The sequence below is a fragment of the Xiphias gladius genome, chromosome 20, assembly GCF_016859285.1.
Source record: "Xiphias gladius isolate SHS-SW01 ecotype Sanya breed wild chromosome 20, ASM1685928v1, whole genome shotgun sequence".
NCBI classification, from domain to species: Eukaryota; Metazoa; Chordata; class Actinopteri; order Istiophoriformes; family Xiphiidae; genus Xiphias; species Xiphias gladius.
In genome coordinates this window covers 6,958,183-6,975,612 of record NC_053419.1, presented here as the reverse complement: position 1 = coordinate 6,975,612, position 17,430 = coordinate 6,958,183, and the positions used below count along the sequence as shown (strand labels likewise).

General features: G+C 40.1%; 1 protein-coding gene across 9 annotated transcripts in view; it reads left to right on the top strand.

Moving 5' to 3' along the window:
- vav2 (vav 2 guanine nucleotide exchange factor) overlaps nucleotides 1–17,430 on the top strand; it is a 197,300-nt gene that overhangs the window by 37,142 nt on the left and 142,728 nt on the right. The gene's annotated exons all lie outside the window — the stretch shown is intronic.

The window sequence follows — 17,430 nt, the reverse complement described above, 5'->3', positions numbered from 1 at the left end:
GATGTCCACTCCTGGCGGCAAGATGAAGGTTTTCATCTTTAGGCAATTCAGAGCACTTGGTCAAGGTTAGGGAAAGGTTGTTTTCATGGTAAATATTAAAACAAAACTACGCTGGCTTGAAGCATGAGATGGGGCACATTGACTTTTTCAGTACTTAACCAAAAACACAAACTTTCCTTAAACTTAAAAAAAAAAAAGTGCTTTTGTAGCCTTAACCTTACAACCGTGGGATGCGGGATGCACAGCCCGCTCTCTAGTGTCAAATTTATGTGCTTTGTTTGCTGAGCTATTTTATCTCCCCTCCTCCCCAGCACAGTATCTTAATGAGCTAAACTAAGAGAAACTAGATTACTGTGCTATCTTACATAGATTTCAGTGGTGATGCAATCTGGCAGAGAAATTCCTCTGATTTTTGTGCAGCTGTGTTTCCACATGAGAGTTAAACAGATAAGATGAGGCTAGAAACAAGAGATGTGTGTGACGTCAGAAGAAATGAGATGGCCTTTTTATCCTGAAAAGCCAGATTTAAGAGGAAGATTGTATTTGTGATAAGGCAAGAGCCTTCATCTGAGTGACCTCATATTACCTGTTTCGGTGTGTCGGTGTGTGTGCTCCTAATGTGTGTGTCAGAAATGGGGCTATGTGTATATTTTACAACATTCTATTGTCCAAATTAATGATTTGAAGCAAAATAAATTAATTAAAAACTAATGAGATGAGATGGAATGAGTTTTTCAATGTTTTTTTTGTAAAGAGTTTAACACATGACAGTGGAGCATGGGTCACTGCTCTGAACATGAATTATTTTATCTGTGCTCTTGCATAAAATAATCATCTTGACTATATATTAATATAAGAAAAAATATATTCTTATTAACACTGAGATATGGATTTCTGCCCTATTGTCCAACCCTAATAGGAAAGGGCTGACCGCGGATGGTGTATGTGTGATTGGAGGCAAACAAAGTTTCAAGAGCTCAGGTTGGACAGTTAAGATGTTTTGGTCAACCGTCAGCCTGTCACATATCTGCAGAAAAGTGTGACAATCAACTAAACGAGTTCTTTTCAGTCCACTGTTTTTAAAGGACACAGTTATAGATAAAACTACTCATACGCAACATGCTTGCTTCTTATTAGGCTTGTGCTGTGAATCTGACCCGGGGAAAAATATTTTATCATGCGTGTTGCATACTCTGTCAGGTTTGTTTTCCTCTTCTGTGCTGTGTGTCAGGATTAAAAAAAAAAAAAAAATGACAGTTGACTTCTCCGACATCCAGATATTAGCCCCACAATGTTTGAGCGGTTGTTTGTCTGCGCTGATCAAATATACCATTACTCTGCCAGCTCCCCTGCATGTAATAGAGTGGACCAGATCCATGTCCAAATAGTATTAGACTCTCAACACTCCCACTCTCTCGCAACAGTATCCAAATAATTACCCCTCCCCACATCTGCTCGCAGAGGCCAGCCACAGTCTTGGCGTGGTCCTGTCATACCTAATGTGTACACGGGGCCGATAGAAATGACTGTTCCACCGTGGCATATTCATACCAGCAGGATCTGTCGGAGCTTGAATAACAGTGTTGCTTTGTATCAGGGTTTTTTTAAATTTTTTATGATCATGTGTTGACATTGTGCTGATTTATTTGTGGAAGAAAAGTAAGGTCTCATGGGAAGCTGCCGGTTCTTGCTGGAACAAACCTGAGGCGTGTCTATTGTGTACTTGTGTGTGTATGTGGAGAAGCCGATGTACATATTGATTTGATGTCTTATTGATCTTCATAGAAAAACCCTCGAGGAGCCTACTCAAGTGGTCAGAGGTCAGGGTCATCTCAAGCTAAGCTCATTATTTTCCTTTTTTTTGTCAGAACAAGGACTAACTATCAGGTTTTTGGTTTTGTCATTTGAATCAGTTAAATTCTTCTTTTTGCTGAATCCTCGTACACGGAGCAACCCAGGATGACAGCATGGCAGGCTTAAAACTTTTATAAGCACACAGTCAAAGGAAAAGACAAGAAGAAAGGTTGTGCTGATAACATTCGGGAGTTGTGGAATGCAACTGAGTCCATTTACTCAAGTACTGTACTTAAGTACAATTTTAGGTACTTGTACTTTATTTGAGTAATTGCTTTTTCTGCCACTTTACAGTAAACTCATAGTTGTATTAATCAAAGTGGAGTTCCTTGGTCGTATTGCATTTCACACACTGTGATTTCTCCCCTGCATCTCTGATCCCAGTTTTTTTTTTTCTTTAATTTGCACTGAGACGTGTCCTGCTATTGCTAGGCAACACGTCACAGCTGTTAATCATATGTGTGTCAGCAAGCTACATAAAACTGTTAGGAGCAGGAATGTTCACAAAGGACAAACAGAAATTACGCACGGAAAAAAAAAATTTGCTAAAGGTTAAGTTGAATTAATTCTTTTGGGCCTGTAATTCCATACTAATTTCCTAGGAATCTTGCTAGAAAGAACTCAGTAATTTTGAACTAATTATAGGTAAAACAGAGACATCAGGTCACTAAACATGCCACAAAAGGAAAAATGTATCTACAGAAGGAATACAATTCAACATAAATGGTTGGCATGAATTTTCCAGTGTTAAGGGAATGACGAATTAGCCTTTTCTTGGGTGTAAACTGAGCTTTTCTTTTAAGGAAAATCCTATTTGCCCTTTAATTAGTACCAAATTATAGACTTCTTTCCAGGAAACTTCAAAGTTAATTACTGAAAATTGCGGACCTATAAAATAAAGTGTTACCAAAAATGTACCAGAAACCCTAAAGGCCCAACTAGTGTTCCTCCATGAAGTAAGTGTTTTGTTTATCTCAGGGTGACTCCGAGATGAAACCACTCTGGGTGACCAACAACAACATGGCAACATGTCTTGGTTTTCTTTGAACTGCGGTGGTCAGGGTCTTCTTGCAGAAGGAAATATAAGAACTTTAGGGTGGGTTGGGGCTTTAATTCTGGCCATAAGTCTGTTTAAGTTGAACTGCGCCTTTTAAGTAATTTCCTCTTAACGTGGACCTTATCTACTCTGATGGCTGCCCTGCTACTCATAGCTGCAGGTTTATGTTGGCCCCCTGCCTGCTTCAGCTGGTTTTCTCCACCTTATTAAGAATGACTGGTGTCCTGGTGTGGGAGACGTTGACGTCATTTTACAGGCGTGTTCGATTAGTTTGAGAGGGGAGTTCACTTAGCTCCATTGGTCCCCCTAGAGACAAACACACTGATTTCTCTTTTCGTCCTCCACCTCCACCCTCGGCTGTACTTTCATCCATCCATCCCCTCCTGTTTCTCTTCACCCTTCCCTGTGACTCAGACACATCGTTTCTCAGCAGTGTCTGACAGTAAAAGCCGACACGCTTTAGCGGTTTTCAAAAATGAATACATGAGGAAATTCCCATATGGGTGTTAGTGTTGATACCTTGATATGGAAACCTTTAGAGAAGCCAGTAAGCCTGTAATTCAAGCCAGCAAACACATTAGAAAAATACCTCAAGGACGCTCGTTGCGATGGCTGATCTTGTGATTAATGATTGTCCTTAAGGACGCCTTGTTTTTGATATGATTTACCAAACTTTATGTGCATTAGCTGTACTCACAATGGGCTTGCATGTTAATTAATCACAGATAGACTGATTGCAGTGGAGTTGATTGCTTCACCTTGCTCCCAGCTTATAGGGATTGCTTTATCAGCGCTGTTTACTGCTGGAAATTTCACTTGGTCTGCAGGGAATGTTTACATCATAGTATTATATCGTCAGGACTGTTTCTCCATCTCTGTCTCCTTTTTATTTCATTTCAGAAAATCTCTTTGATTTATACCTGGACCTCTCACCTTGTAAATCCCCCAGACAGGCTTAGAAGATAAGTGCCTACAAGGGAAGTGTGGATGCACAGATCGATAAAAGTTTGGGCAGAGTAATACTTCCCAGTGAGTTTGTTGCTTCACACAGCCTCATCCATTTGATGTTGATAACCTCAGCTGAAAAGAAACAACATACAGTATAATAGCAGTAACCACTTCAGAATTATCCTGTTTACAAATGATGAGGCTCTGATCTACTTTAAAATAAGTGCTATCCCTGTTTTCTTAGGTCATCACACTCTCCGCTGCCACTTTCATCTGAAGTTCTCCACTCTGTTATTCGGCAGCTTAGAGGATGCCCCTCCCTCCAACCAACTCTCCTTTTTTTGCCATCTGCTTTGAAATTAATGGGCATGTTGGAAAGTAGGCTAAATCCAGAGTGACGGCTTTTTCTCCCTCCTATTTTTAAAGAGGTGCTGCAGGCGATGTCCAACTGCGTGGGAGATGGAGAAATCAAGCTGCTTCTGCCTCTTAGATTTTATCACCTCTGCCCCCTGGGATGCTCCTGAAACCATATCTCATAGCATCACTTAGCTGTTGATGATGGGCTGTGTTGCTCTTTCAGTGTTCCTTCAGGTTGTCGGCCATGTTATTCTCTCGCTTAGTTATCGTATGAGAATAAACCCGTTCCTTTCCCTTCAGCCTACAGTCAGTCGTTGTGGGATCTCACAGTTTTTTGTGTTTATTGAGCATCGACATGAATAACATTAAAGAAAATCTTCTAGGAAATTGCGCTAACATTTGCAACTAAATTTAGTGTTATTTTGAATTTAACGCAATTCAGCCGGTCATCTTAATAGTCAGTTGTAAAATTTATCGAGAGATTAAAAAAGATGAAGGAATTGGACTAACTTAGCATCATGGGAATACCTTGTTTGCGGGCTATTGCATTGCTCGCTGCTAGCGTGTGTAGTTAGCAAGGCATGAAGTTGAATGTCCTTTTGCAACTCTTTTTTGTCTTGTTTGTTTGTGGTGATTGAGGCCTGATTTTTATTGGAGTTCGGCCCATAAATGAAATTGGATAAGTTTTAGGCAGAAAAGGGTGATGATTGCTAAATTTATCAAGCATTCTTCCTGCTTGATCATTTCCGTGGAATAATTGTGGGGAGTTAAAAAAAAGAAGCAAGATTTCACAAATCTTACAGGAGGGCCCGAACAGTGTACTATCCTAGGATGGTTTCGGCAGATTTATCCGTTTTTACTCTCTTTACTACTTGTTTATGCAAATAGTTTCAACTGAAGTAGTATTTTACCTGTACAGATATTGTTAGCAATACTTTCTCATATGCTCTTAAGGTTATTGGACCATAAATATCCCTGTATAGTCTCTTAATGTGTGACTTGGTTGAAAAAAAAAATCCTGATACATTTTTAGAGCTCACGTTAAATGTTTTATAATGTTTCATGTGAAGCAGTCTCTGATGATACAGTACTTGACATATCTGTTAAATATCTAAATACACTACACATGTTCTTAGTCTAATCTTTGAGGTGTAAAAAGAAGGTTAACCCTGCGTTTTTCTGGGTTTCTTTACATCGCTGCCATGTTATGGTTTGCAGACATTGTACGCTAGCTAAAACCTCCAATTATGAAACAGGCACAGTGTTACATCTGAAAGGCAAAGCAGCTACATATGGGCATGCACACACACAGTCTCTCTCTCTCTCTCTCTCTCTCTCTCTCTCTCTGTCACACTCACGCACACACACACGCACACAGAGAGAGAGAGAGCCAGAGAGAGAATCTGCACATACTCTTTCCATGCTTTAGGCTCGGGGCTCTGATCTTTCCAAAGGTTTCCTCTTGTGGCCTGTGTGCCAGACTGTCTGGAGAGCTGTGGAGGGGCTGGTGTTGCCTCGCCTGCTGGATGAGAAAGCCAATAACATTTGCTTTCTGTGGCACAGTAACCAGCCTCGCCTCTCCTCTCCTCTCCTCTCCTTCTCCTCCTCCTCCATTCCTCCCCTCCTCCCTCCATCTCCCAACTCCCCTCCTGCTTCTCTCGAGAATGATTATCGGCAGAAACTAGATGCTTGATCCTGCCTTGCTCTCAACCGCTGCTATACCCATCTGACATAGCTCTTTGTATCTCTTTCTCCTCCATACTTCTTTATATTTCTCGCTCTGACTCTCTTTTAAAAAAAAAAAGATAAGATTTAAGCCTCTTTTTTATGCTCTGCTATTTGATTTGTCAGATTTAGCACTAGTCTACCTGGAAGGAGGCAGGACAGCTGTGTCAAAGATATGAGAGAAGTTAATTCAATTTCATCAGGAACGGTACAGAGAAGATCAGAGAGACAGGTGTGGGTAATTTATGACCGTTTTCTCAGATAATGTAGAAAGAGCAATGAAAATGGACCATTAACTGTCATGAAGATGAGAGGTTTTCACAGCCAATACTGCCTCTGTGTCTTTGAATTGAGCCCATAAACAAACAAAAAAAAACCAAACCTCCCTCCCATATCTCCTCCGCATAAGGTTTCTCTCTCTTTTTTTCTTTTTTTTCCCATTCGGACAGTGCTTTTATCTCCACAGTGATTAATTGCGAGGGACAGTGCCAAAAGCTTTCCAGTGTAATTTGCAAGGGAAGTATAAACAGGAAGTATGCTCCCAATACATAATGTTGTTGACAGGGTGAAAAGGGCCAAAAAAAGTTGTGACAATGCGATTCAATGTGACAGGACAGTATTCACTGACAATAAGCCAATGCTTAAGCGTAAACACAGTTGTTTCATTTAGGCCGGGCTGTTGACGTGTTTGAGTCAAAAGAGGCTACTTGACAAAAGACCTAACGACCTCTCAATACAGGCCCTAATTGCTGGAAAGCAAAGAGCTCTGGAAAGACCAGCTAACTATGACTCATTTCCACTTCTTCTGTTTCTACTTCTACTATTTTAAAATTTGACAAACGAGCTCTTCTTTGGCTCACAAACGTTGTCTGTCGTATGTCGTATGAGAACCATCTGAATTAAATAGTCTTGAATAGGCAATTTCTTTGATCAAAATAGGGAAATATTTGATCGAAGACTATGTAACATGATTACAAATCTGGCCAGACGTTTGATATCAGCTTTTCGACAGTTAACGGTTTTCAATGCTCAGTTCGCTAGCCACAGTCCAGCCTCTACTAAAGTGTCATGTGCCATGAGTCCAAATCATAGTCCATTAATCACAGTTTTCGTAGTAGGTTTAACTCATGATTATGTTTCAGTAAGTTCAAGAGTGTAAAAATATTGTTGCCACTGATTTAGAACAGTGGCTAAACAGGTGGTGTGATCTTTGTGTAAGGTGTCATGTTATGAGATTTAAACAGACTCCTGTCAGCAAATTGGAAACTAGTATTTTTCTTGGTCATTGAATAAAAAAAATCAATCTGCGGTAGAACCACTGGGGTGTTTGTTGGCATATATTTAGGTGTCCTGTGCAAATAGCGTATTGTCAGAATGTGCAGTGTGTGCAAACATGAGTTGTTGACTATTCCCAGTGCGACTGTCGTTCAGGCAGCTTCACACAAAATCAAACTCTACAGCATGTGTACAAGTGTATTGCTGTGGTTTAATATTTCATTCACACTGGCTGAGTGCCCAGTGGAAACCTCTCCACTGTCCAGTGCACCATAGAATGGATGTAAACTGTATCTCAGTATCCACCCGTCCAGTCACTTAATCTGTAAATTGGCTGACTGCTGTATTGTGTGTCGCAGCAAAGCTGTGAGATGATTGAATGATTGTTTATACAAGCTGCGGGTATGATGATTAAAGCAGGCTGAGCTGGGCCCCCAAGCCAGTTGGGCAATTAACAGGCTGTTCTCCATGTTAATACCATTAGTCACCTTGGAGATAATCGGAGCCATCAAAAGCAGAAAGATGCATTCCCCTGTGTACCTGATAGCCTCCTTAAACAAAGGACTGACAAACGTTCAGCACTAACAATGATTTCAGCTTTCTGCGTTTTGACCTTCTACTGTCATGATTTCAGAGGACATTTCAAAAAGTTCTTTCTTGCATACTTTTGTGAAGGCTGACCTGAATGCCTCGAAGCTTCTACTGTGGTACAGTGGTTACCATGGTAATTTATGCCCAAGTCATTATTTGAATGCCACGTTCTTTTTTTCTTCTTCTTATTATATATGCATTAACACAAACATTCAAAATAGCCAATGAAATGAGAAATAGTAATCCAGCATTATTCATTATGCATCAACATTAATTATTATTAGTTATTCTCTGACAAGGACATTTAATCTTAGTGATAGCACTAAGGCAGTGACAACTGAGCACATGACAGGCTTACAAGTTACAACTATACCAGCAAGATGTCGAAAAAGCCAAGTGTCTGGAATCGCTTCCAAATTTGCGAAGATGACCCCCCAAAAGGCATATCAAAAATTAACAAATATACTTTGTCACTTTTCACCTCAGTCCACTGTGCTCACAAGGTTTTCAGTGAAGGCGTATGTAGTGAAGTAACTGAGAGTCATTGATAACCTACTCTCCATAATTTTGCTTAATGAAGACACATGGCCTGTTGCCAGAATGTCCCGCACGCGTAGGTTCTGATGTGTGGACAGAAATTCAGTGCTTGAGTGTATTGTCGTCAATTTGTGATTTGTGCTACATAACTTTAAAGTTCATTATATTCAAAAAGCCCCTGTCACAAGTGAATCCCAAAGTACTTGAGATAGCAAAACAGGAACAAATGACAAAAAAATCATGAGAATACGTAGCTGATCAGCAGATTGTTATCTGAACAAATTCAGAAACGGCACAGGACCAGAGTTTTTCAGTGTAAGCATAATTTGGTTAGGAGCTGCACAGGTATCTGTGTTTTTGATTAAGCCGTGTAAGATGAACTTTAAGTGTTAAGTGAGCGGCAATGGTATTGCTACTCTGCTGTGTCCAAACAGGTAAATCTATACAGATTTCAGTTCTTTGTTAGTTCTTCGGCCATGTGTGCATAAGCCCTGAGCTAACACAGCTCTGTCGAAGGTTGTTTAAAACTTTGAGACTTAATGGGCTGCGAATGTGGCCATGCTCAGTACAGTTCGGATCTTTATCTAAGTAATGTTTAACTTATATGCATGATGCAAGCGTTTGTTTTGTGCGGAAAGAAGTGAAAGGTAAATATCTTACGGGGGATCTAATTCACCATAGTGATCCTTAAGTTGCGAAGGAAACTCGCCGGGGAAAAAGATAGATGCAGTCCTCCTCTCCATGGTCTGATGTCATAAATTACGTGGCCATTGATCCATGGGTGTCTGGGATTCTCAACAGACCTCCTTCTCACATTCATCAAGCCTGGAGTCTGGAGCTAAGCCTGGCTTGAATTGCCTCAAACACAGGCTCCGCTCTTGAGTCTCTGCAGCATGGCTTGTTGCTTAGATACAACATAGATTTATATTTAAATGTAGAGAGAATAGAACCTGGAGGACTGCATTATGCACCGAGATGTTTTAGCATCTTGGCCTATGTTCTGGAGTTAAAGAGTTTAAACCACAGTTGCAGTAAGAAATAAATACATCTACAATATTCTCTCTTTCTTCAGGCTGATTCCTTGAGATTACCAGAGCAACAATCTAGGAATGAAACACAGGACAGCCACCACGGCATCCAGGCGAAAGATAATGATATTTATTATAGTCAGTTGTGAAAATCAACTCCCTCCCTTTGACAGTGAAAATGGCGACGGAGCCGGTCATGCAAAGGTGAATCCTCTCTTGCACAAAACAAAAAACACCGAAAAACAAAAGCAGAAATCTATTTCGTGTAGTTTTTACCACTGCAGAGGAAAGAAGCTTCATGAGTTATTGCTGGTCCACAGATAGAGGAGAAAAACAAAATGTTAAAGGTCAGATGAAATTGGAAAATCAGGTCAGGTACAATTAAGATGATAATACTGAATGCTTTTTGTTCGCTTTTGTCTTAAACTGGCTATTGATCTCTCTTCTCCATCTTGGCATCAAAAAACTCAGTGTGAAGCTCATTTGGAAACACACTCTTACCTTTTCCCCCACAATAAGTTTAGGTCACTTTTACATGACTAATTAATTTCGTTGTCAAGCTGTTAATGTAAAGAATCCTTGTTGATGATGTTATAATCTGGGTGGACCTTGTTTTGGTCAATAAATGAGATCTATAATGAATTCTTTGTTTTGACATTTACTGTAGCTAACTGGACTCTTGAGTAGAGATAGGTGTCGATAGTATTGTTTTTGTATCGGTATGAAAACTCTGATTACATTTTATTTATTTATTTATTTATTTAGTTAGTTATTTATTTAGTTCGTAAAGTAAAGGCAAAACGTATCAAAATATGTTTTGTGCTATATTTGTTGTATCAGGACAAACCCTTAGAGATGTATGATCTTGTTTTCAAGAGAGTTGCAAATGAATTAATGAACAAAACATACTTATCTATTGATATAGGAACCAAATTATCTGGTGAGGTATTCAAAATTTCCTTTCAAAGTTTCCTATTTCCCTACATCCTGAAATATTCAAAATCCTGGAGAAACTGGACTTACTTGTAAACAAAGCAAAGAGACTACAGCCATTCTAGCAGCTTTGAAAGAATGTACAGTTCTTACAGTGACATTGTTAACATGCTGATGTTTAGCAGGTATAATGTTTATCATATTCACCATCTTAATTAGCATGCTAAGATTTACCAATTAGCACTAAACGCAGAGGAAGGCTGAGGCTGACGAGAATGTTGGTAGTTTTGCAGGTGCTTGGTCATAAATTTATGCAATTCATTAAGGGGGGCATGAATGTGTGTACAAAATGTCATGACAATCCACCCAGTCTTTGTTCAAACATATCAGCCAAAGCCACAAATGTAAACCTCATAGTGGAAAAGTCAGATGATCACCAAAGTCAGTAGGATTCATCCTCTGGGGAACAAGTATACCTGTAGTTTTTTTTTTTTTTTTTTTATGCCAGTACATCCAATAGTCATTGAGATATTTCAGTCTGGATCAAACTGGTGTCAAAACAAAAACCAATTAAATGAAACTGTATATAAGTGATAAATGAAATGCACTACATAGCACTATTAGCTGACATTTCAAAGCATCTCCAGTAGTTGAAAAACTTGCCCCTTCACCCCTTTCTCTCCATCATCCATGAGAGTAGATTCTTTGTTCTTAGCTGTGGTTGTTTCCGCTTCAGTAGCGAGAGGAAAGAGCAGTACCTTGAAGACATATCACTTCTTTCTTTTCACCCTTCTTTTTCACTCTCTTCCACACAAAAGCTTTCCTTTCCCAGAAGGGGTCTCCTTTTTAGTTAGCGTCAGGTTGACTGCTTCTCTATTCTCACGAATGACCTAATATGCATCCCTGTTCCGAGCATGTTACTGATGGCATGTTGCTGTAGTTTCACTGATGCTTTCCTCCCCATGATGTGCGCTTTTTTTATCTTAGGCTTGTCCCACATGCAATTAGTGTGTTTTTATGAGTAGCCAGTGTAAAGGTAAAGGTGGACTTTCTTTAATTACATAGTCATGCTCAACAGTCATGGTGACTTTCTTCCTCCAGAGCCTATGCTCATAAATTGAATGATCTTCTTTTGTAATGGAGATTAACCTCACTAAAAACTGTACTTAGCCTATTTAACTTCCACATTTTAACATGAGCCACATGGGCCTCACTAATGAAGCAATTCTGCCTTGTGTGATGAGGGTTGTATGAGATTTAAAACTGTGGTCAATCCATGCCTTCTTACAGGCTTTTAGGGGTAATAGGATAAGATTAACACATTTGCATACCATAGCAGTGCATTATTCATGCAGCGTCCTCTTCTCTAATTTGCAGGAGCAGGGCCTTTCTCCTCACTGACTTTAACATCTGGGTGACCTGGAAGCGGGGCGGAGGAGCCCCGGAGCTCATTAATCCCCCGTGGCTGTCTCCCGGCACATGCCGCCTAAACAGTTACCCACCTGATACAGAAGGGAGGGCATGCACAAAATATAAATGATTACATTTATCATTATAAGCTATGAAACTCCTGGTTATAATCAACGCAACAAATTATTTTAAATTGTTATCAATCTTTTCTTTCTCTAGCCCCTTGCACGTTTTATGCTTTGGAAACTCAGAGGAACCATTTGCTGGTTTCAAATATTCATCAAAGCTGATACTGATTTCATGTTAGGGAACATGGCCAGTGTTCAATATCCACATCATGTTTAATTAACACTCTGACAAAGACAATCAGCAACATGTTATTGGGATTTGCTAAGATACTAAGTGTTAGTGTTGTTTTTTTATATTGTTACTTGCATGGTTATTTACCAAAAAAAAAAAAAAGTGGTTATTTTGAGTTTTAGACACAACAAGCTCAAGTTTTACCTTAAAACCAGAGCTACAATGATCAGTTGATTTAATTCAATGCTTTTCTCTGTCATATATGATGGTAAATTATAACAGAAATTTTTCACAGTTTTAGTCATATTTTAGAGACCAAATGATTAATCAGTTAATTGGTGAAATAATTGGTAGATTTAGCAATAATGAAAATAATCATTTAGTAGTTGCAGCCTGGCTTCAAACTGTAACAAATTTATTGTTATTTGTACAAAACAATTTGCAAGTGACGTTCAAAACTGTAAAGGAAACAAATGTTACTAACAGTCAGCCAATAACAAATAGTGTCATGTAAATTTAAAATAAATACCATTAACACAATGTCAAAACACCTCTTTGTCTTGGGTAGTTTTCTACCCATGGGTGCTGAGTACAGGTAACCCAGTTATGCATTGATAACAATGGCCAGATTTAAGTCTTAATTAAAACAGACTACTTCTGAATATTGGACCCCTGAGGTGACCCTAGAAATGAAAGTTTCAGGGATTTATCATATTGTTTGTAAGGATCTAGTGGTATACTGTATGCTGCAATGTGTTGTATGAGGATTAGATTGCATATTTATATAACTTTTCTTAGCACTAGTGCCTGTGAAAGTTGTACAGAGGTATGGCATCCTGTAGGGCGAAGATTTATTACAAGAGCAGATTTTTTCTTTGTTTTTTTTTTGTTTTTTTTTTGGCTCTTATTTGCTGAGATTGAATGAGACATTATCCGGCTGGTATAATGGACATTTTCTGCACTGTAGAGTCAAGCATATTGGATAATGCGTATTTGGAAAGCTTGAATGCTGATCACTGCCAGGCATAAATCTCTCCGTACCAGAAAGCAATCAACACCGTCAGTTGTGGGATCATTACCCAAGTCCAAAGTTTACGAGATCCATCATCACCTATACCCGGCATTTGTGTGTATGTGGAGTTTTGTGTAGGTATGTGTGTGCGCGCAGACTGTCGGAAACAGCTCAGCCAGCCTTTCTTGCCTTCATATGTGCTCCTTGTTGCTGCTTCCTCACCTGCTGAGAGCTCTCTTCCTGTTGTTCTTAAGGTGCGGAATAATTTACTGCCCTAGACACAACACAAGGGGATTTTGTGTACTTGTGTGTGTGTGTGTGTGTGTGTGTGTGTGTGTGTGTGTGTGTGTGTGTGTGTGTGTGTGTGTGTGTGTGAATATGTGGCTTCCTCACAGTTCCCAGACATACATCGGTCTCTTCCTTTGACTCCAGTTGTCTGACTGGCTGTCTGTGTATCTGATCATCTCTCTGACTCACCTCAGTCTGCTAGTTATATATTCTCTCCTCTCCTCGATTTCATTCCCAGATAATCCCTTTTATAGATTCCTTTAAATCATCCGACAATCATTATTTTCCTTTGCCGCAGATTGGCCTAAATAAGTAAGTTCAAAAGGTGTGTTTAGAGGAACTTTTTTTTGTTTTTTTCCAAGTTAGGCATGTTTACTGTGTCAGGAATCCTGACCTACAGTTGACTGCTCCTCACTCATTTTATCTGCTGGAGATGAAAGACACTTTTCTTATTTTGGTCATGAGTCTGCAACTATTTAGCCAGTGGACTTCTGAAATCTGAAATGCTTTCGCCATGATGAGCAAAGGCAGATCGTTGTAGACATGCATCTGTTGCTTGACATTCAGCAGAAAACGACTTTGAATCCCATTCTCACTGATTATTTCCCTTCTCTAAAAAGTACCTGAAAGGGTGACGTAAGGTTTCTCCTGGGACTGAGAGAATGACTCTGAAATTGACGATAATAATGCTATTTTCTTTTTGTTACGATTTAATAAATGTTAGTAAATGAAAGCTAACAGCTTATTTCCCAAGGTTATAAACGTATTATCGCTACTGTGGGAAATAAGATGAGCCTGAGCCAAATGCAAGATACTGTATCTGCAACCTCATCTGCTGGCACCGCAGTACTTGTGATCCTGTCTGGACTTGCACAGGTGTTTTCTTTGACCATCTTTCTGCATTTTTTGTTTGTCCCGTGATTCCGCTAGTGGTCCCATAGGTGTTGTTGTTTCGTTTTTAATTTGCATCATAGCTGTGAATCGATAGCAGGTAATTGATCCAGGAAACATGTTCTGATCACATCAGTTCTTGAGCTGGTTCCTCTGGTTTCTCAGCCTTACACACAGCTTCCTCGTCTTTTGCTACTTCTCCCCCACGGGCTGTGTTCTTTCCCGGCTTTCCTCTTCTCAATCCTTGTCTTCTCTGACACCAAAGATCTGCGGTTTTGGGAAAACAGCCCTCCTTTCCATCTTCCTACACCTATTGCTCCATCTCCTCCATCTCCTCCTCCCATCCTTCCTCGATCATCCAAATCCCCACGTTTTTGCTGCATCCAATTTCTTTAATTTGCTGTTGTACAGGTTTTAGGAGGAACCTCTAATTTGTATCTCCTCAGATACGAGCATCTAGGATTGTGTGCAGATAAAGGCCACCCTCCTAGAGGAATAACGCATTATTCTTCTGTGTGATGTAGCGTAGTGATATAGTAGAAGAGCTTGTCAGGGATGTGATGGGTCTTTGTTACCTGACTGTTTCCTCTTTGCTGCTCCTCTCCCTCCTGCCTCCTTCCCTCTCTGTACTGTCTCCGCTTCCCAGCCTTCTTGACAACAAGTGTATCTCTTTTAAGACTTGTTTGCTCTTGACTGAGAAGTTACAAATCAGAGCTGTCGCTCCAGTGGAGCAGACAAGCCACCTTGTAAAAAGCCTACTGCCGTACTACAGCTGAGACCACCTACAGGCAATCTCTCTCCATCCTTTTCTCTTTACCTTCCCCATATCTCTCTCCCTTATCCTCAGCCACGTTTTCGCTTTCTCCCCGACCTTCTCTTCTCCACTCTCCACTGTAAAGGGATCTGTTATAATTTGTAAAAAGCTTTATTTAGTACTCATGTTTACAGCAAAGGTTGGCTCTGATGATTTCTGCACCTGTTTTCGGGGACTGAATGCCTTGAAAGGCACAATTTCAAGAGGCCAGTCAAAGTATTAAGTGAACCCTGAGTGGTGCGTTGACACAATGGTTGCTTCAAATGGCAAACACTTGAAGAGAGGGATAAACACTTATGAAACTTTGTGGGAATGCTCACAAATGTTGCGTGTTTGTGTGTTTTTTCTGTTCTAGGTGGAAGGATGTCTTTATATAATACAACGTGCATTTGTACCTTTGTTCAGTCTTTTTTTTTTTCACTGGAAACAAAGACACTTTTGCATACTTAAAGACTCTTAGGCTTCACAAAAAAGAACTGATAATGTAACTGCTTAAAGGGAACATACATCTGCACACCATCTTCACTTGCAATCTAATTTTATTGCAGTGTTTCAGTAGTAAAACCATATGTGGGGGCTAGTTTCTCTTTGTTGCTTGAAACAGCAATCTCAGGGTCCTGGAGTAATTAAACAGATTAAAACTGTAATGCAGTAATGATCCAATCTGCTGTCCTGAAAATGAAAAGTTTAATCCGTTGCAGCTACTGAGAAAAACAAGTTGAAATGAGTCTTTTGGAGTAGGGCTGCAACTAATGATTATTTTCACCATAACTTGATACATGGATTATTTTTTATTAAATGAAATATATGTTCTATCAGTGGTCTAATCATTTAATTGCCTAATTAGTTAAACATTAGCTTGAAGTGAAACATGTGTTCTCACTGTTCATGTATATAATTATGAATTGGAGAATTCTTTAACCTTTAAATCTATCAGCATTGAAGTCACTTAAGCACAGTTAAAGAGAATGCTGTGTTTGTAAGACGCACTCACAACACTGAAAAATGGAGGAACTTCTGTGCTTAGCCTTGAATGTGTTGCAGACCACAGTGAGGTAATTTCAGACGGATTGCAGTGAGGGCAGCCTCAGCCTAAGGAGATGACCACAGCCTGTTTATTCCCAGGTGCACTCACCCTCCCAACTCCACAAGAAATGGTGTATTTTTTTCCCCAAGATCATATAAAATTCTTCCAACGCCTACCTCTCTTATCGCCAAACATACATTAGAATGTCAGACACATCTTCCCCCTCCTGATCCATATCTGCAGAGCCCTTTTCTCTCTCGCTCTCGCTCTCCTCTCCAAACCACTTCAGCAAATGTTACCTTTTCATATCTGGGCTGGAAAAATAAGCTTTTTTTTTTTTTCCCCACTGCACGTGAGGACCTGCAGACAGGATAACCTTCGCAGCTGAGCTGCAAATGTCACTTCCGCTAGCAAACCAATTGCATTTCTTTTCACTGGCCAGTGTGGCTCTCCTATGGGATTCATACCCATGACACTGGGACTGAGCAGATGCTCACGTGTGAATGAGAATGAGTCAGCGGGGCTCTCAGGTGTGGCCGGGAGAGGCCAAACGAAATACCACAAAATACCAGGATACCTTATCAGATGAAACTGTGCTTTTTATCTGAAAAATTACTGGAGTGGTAACAGTGAGTTGATTTTTGCATTCCTCATCAAAAGCGTGAAAGGTAATTAGTACAGAAGGCTGATGCGGATAATTTCTCACATGGTCAATTGTGGCAACAGGAAACACTATGGCTGATCAAACGGCATTAAGGTTTAGATGAGAACATTGTGCACTTTCCAATGCCCGGGGAGTGGGGATACTCTGCAGTGTATTACTCTACCTGGTGCTGCTGTTGCGGCCCTGAGGGGCATGCGAATATTTAACGCAACGTGAAATGTGACTTGCAAGGCTGCTGGTTGTTTGACTAGTTTAATGCAACAGCCATCACAAGGATGAGGTGTGTTTTTAAAGCTTTGAGTAGAATAGGCAATCAGGCATTTTGATCCACATAGGCTCTCGCACTCAAATCTCTCCTGTGTGTACATTCTGCTTCCATGGCCAGCAGTTCATGTCGCTCACGCGCAGAGAAATGAAAGGGCATATCTGAGCGGCATCTGCATTTGCATGCTAGGTAATGTGTTCTTCACACACACAAAGATGGGAAATGGGAAGCAGTTATTCTTATCGTTAATATTTCAATACTCCTGTGCAGTTATTGGTCTGTTCCCCATCCCTGAAGGTTTATCTGTGTGATGGCATATTTTAGGGATTGGGACCATCAATATTTGTTACCAGGGGATTTATTAGTTTTTGGCTGCTGCTGGGTCCCTATTATATGAACCATTCCCACTATATTGGCCACCAGTTTCAAGTTCAAGGATGTTTTATGTGCATGA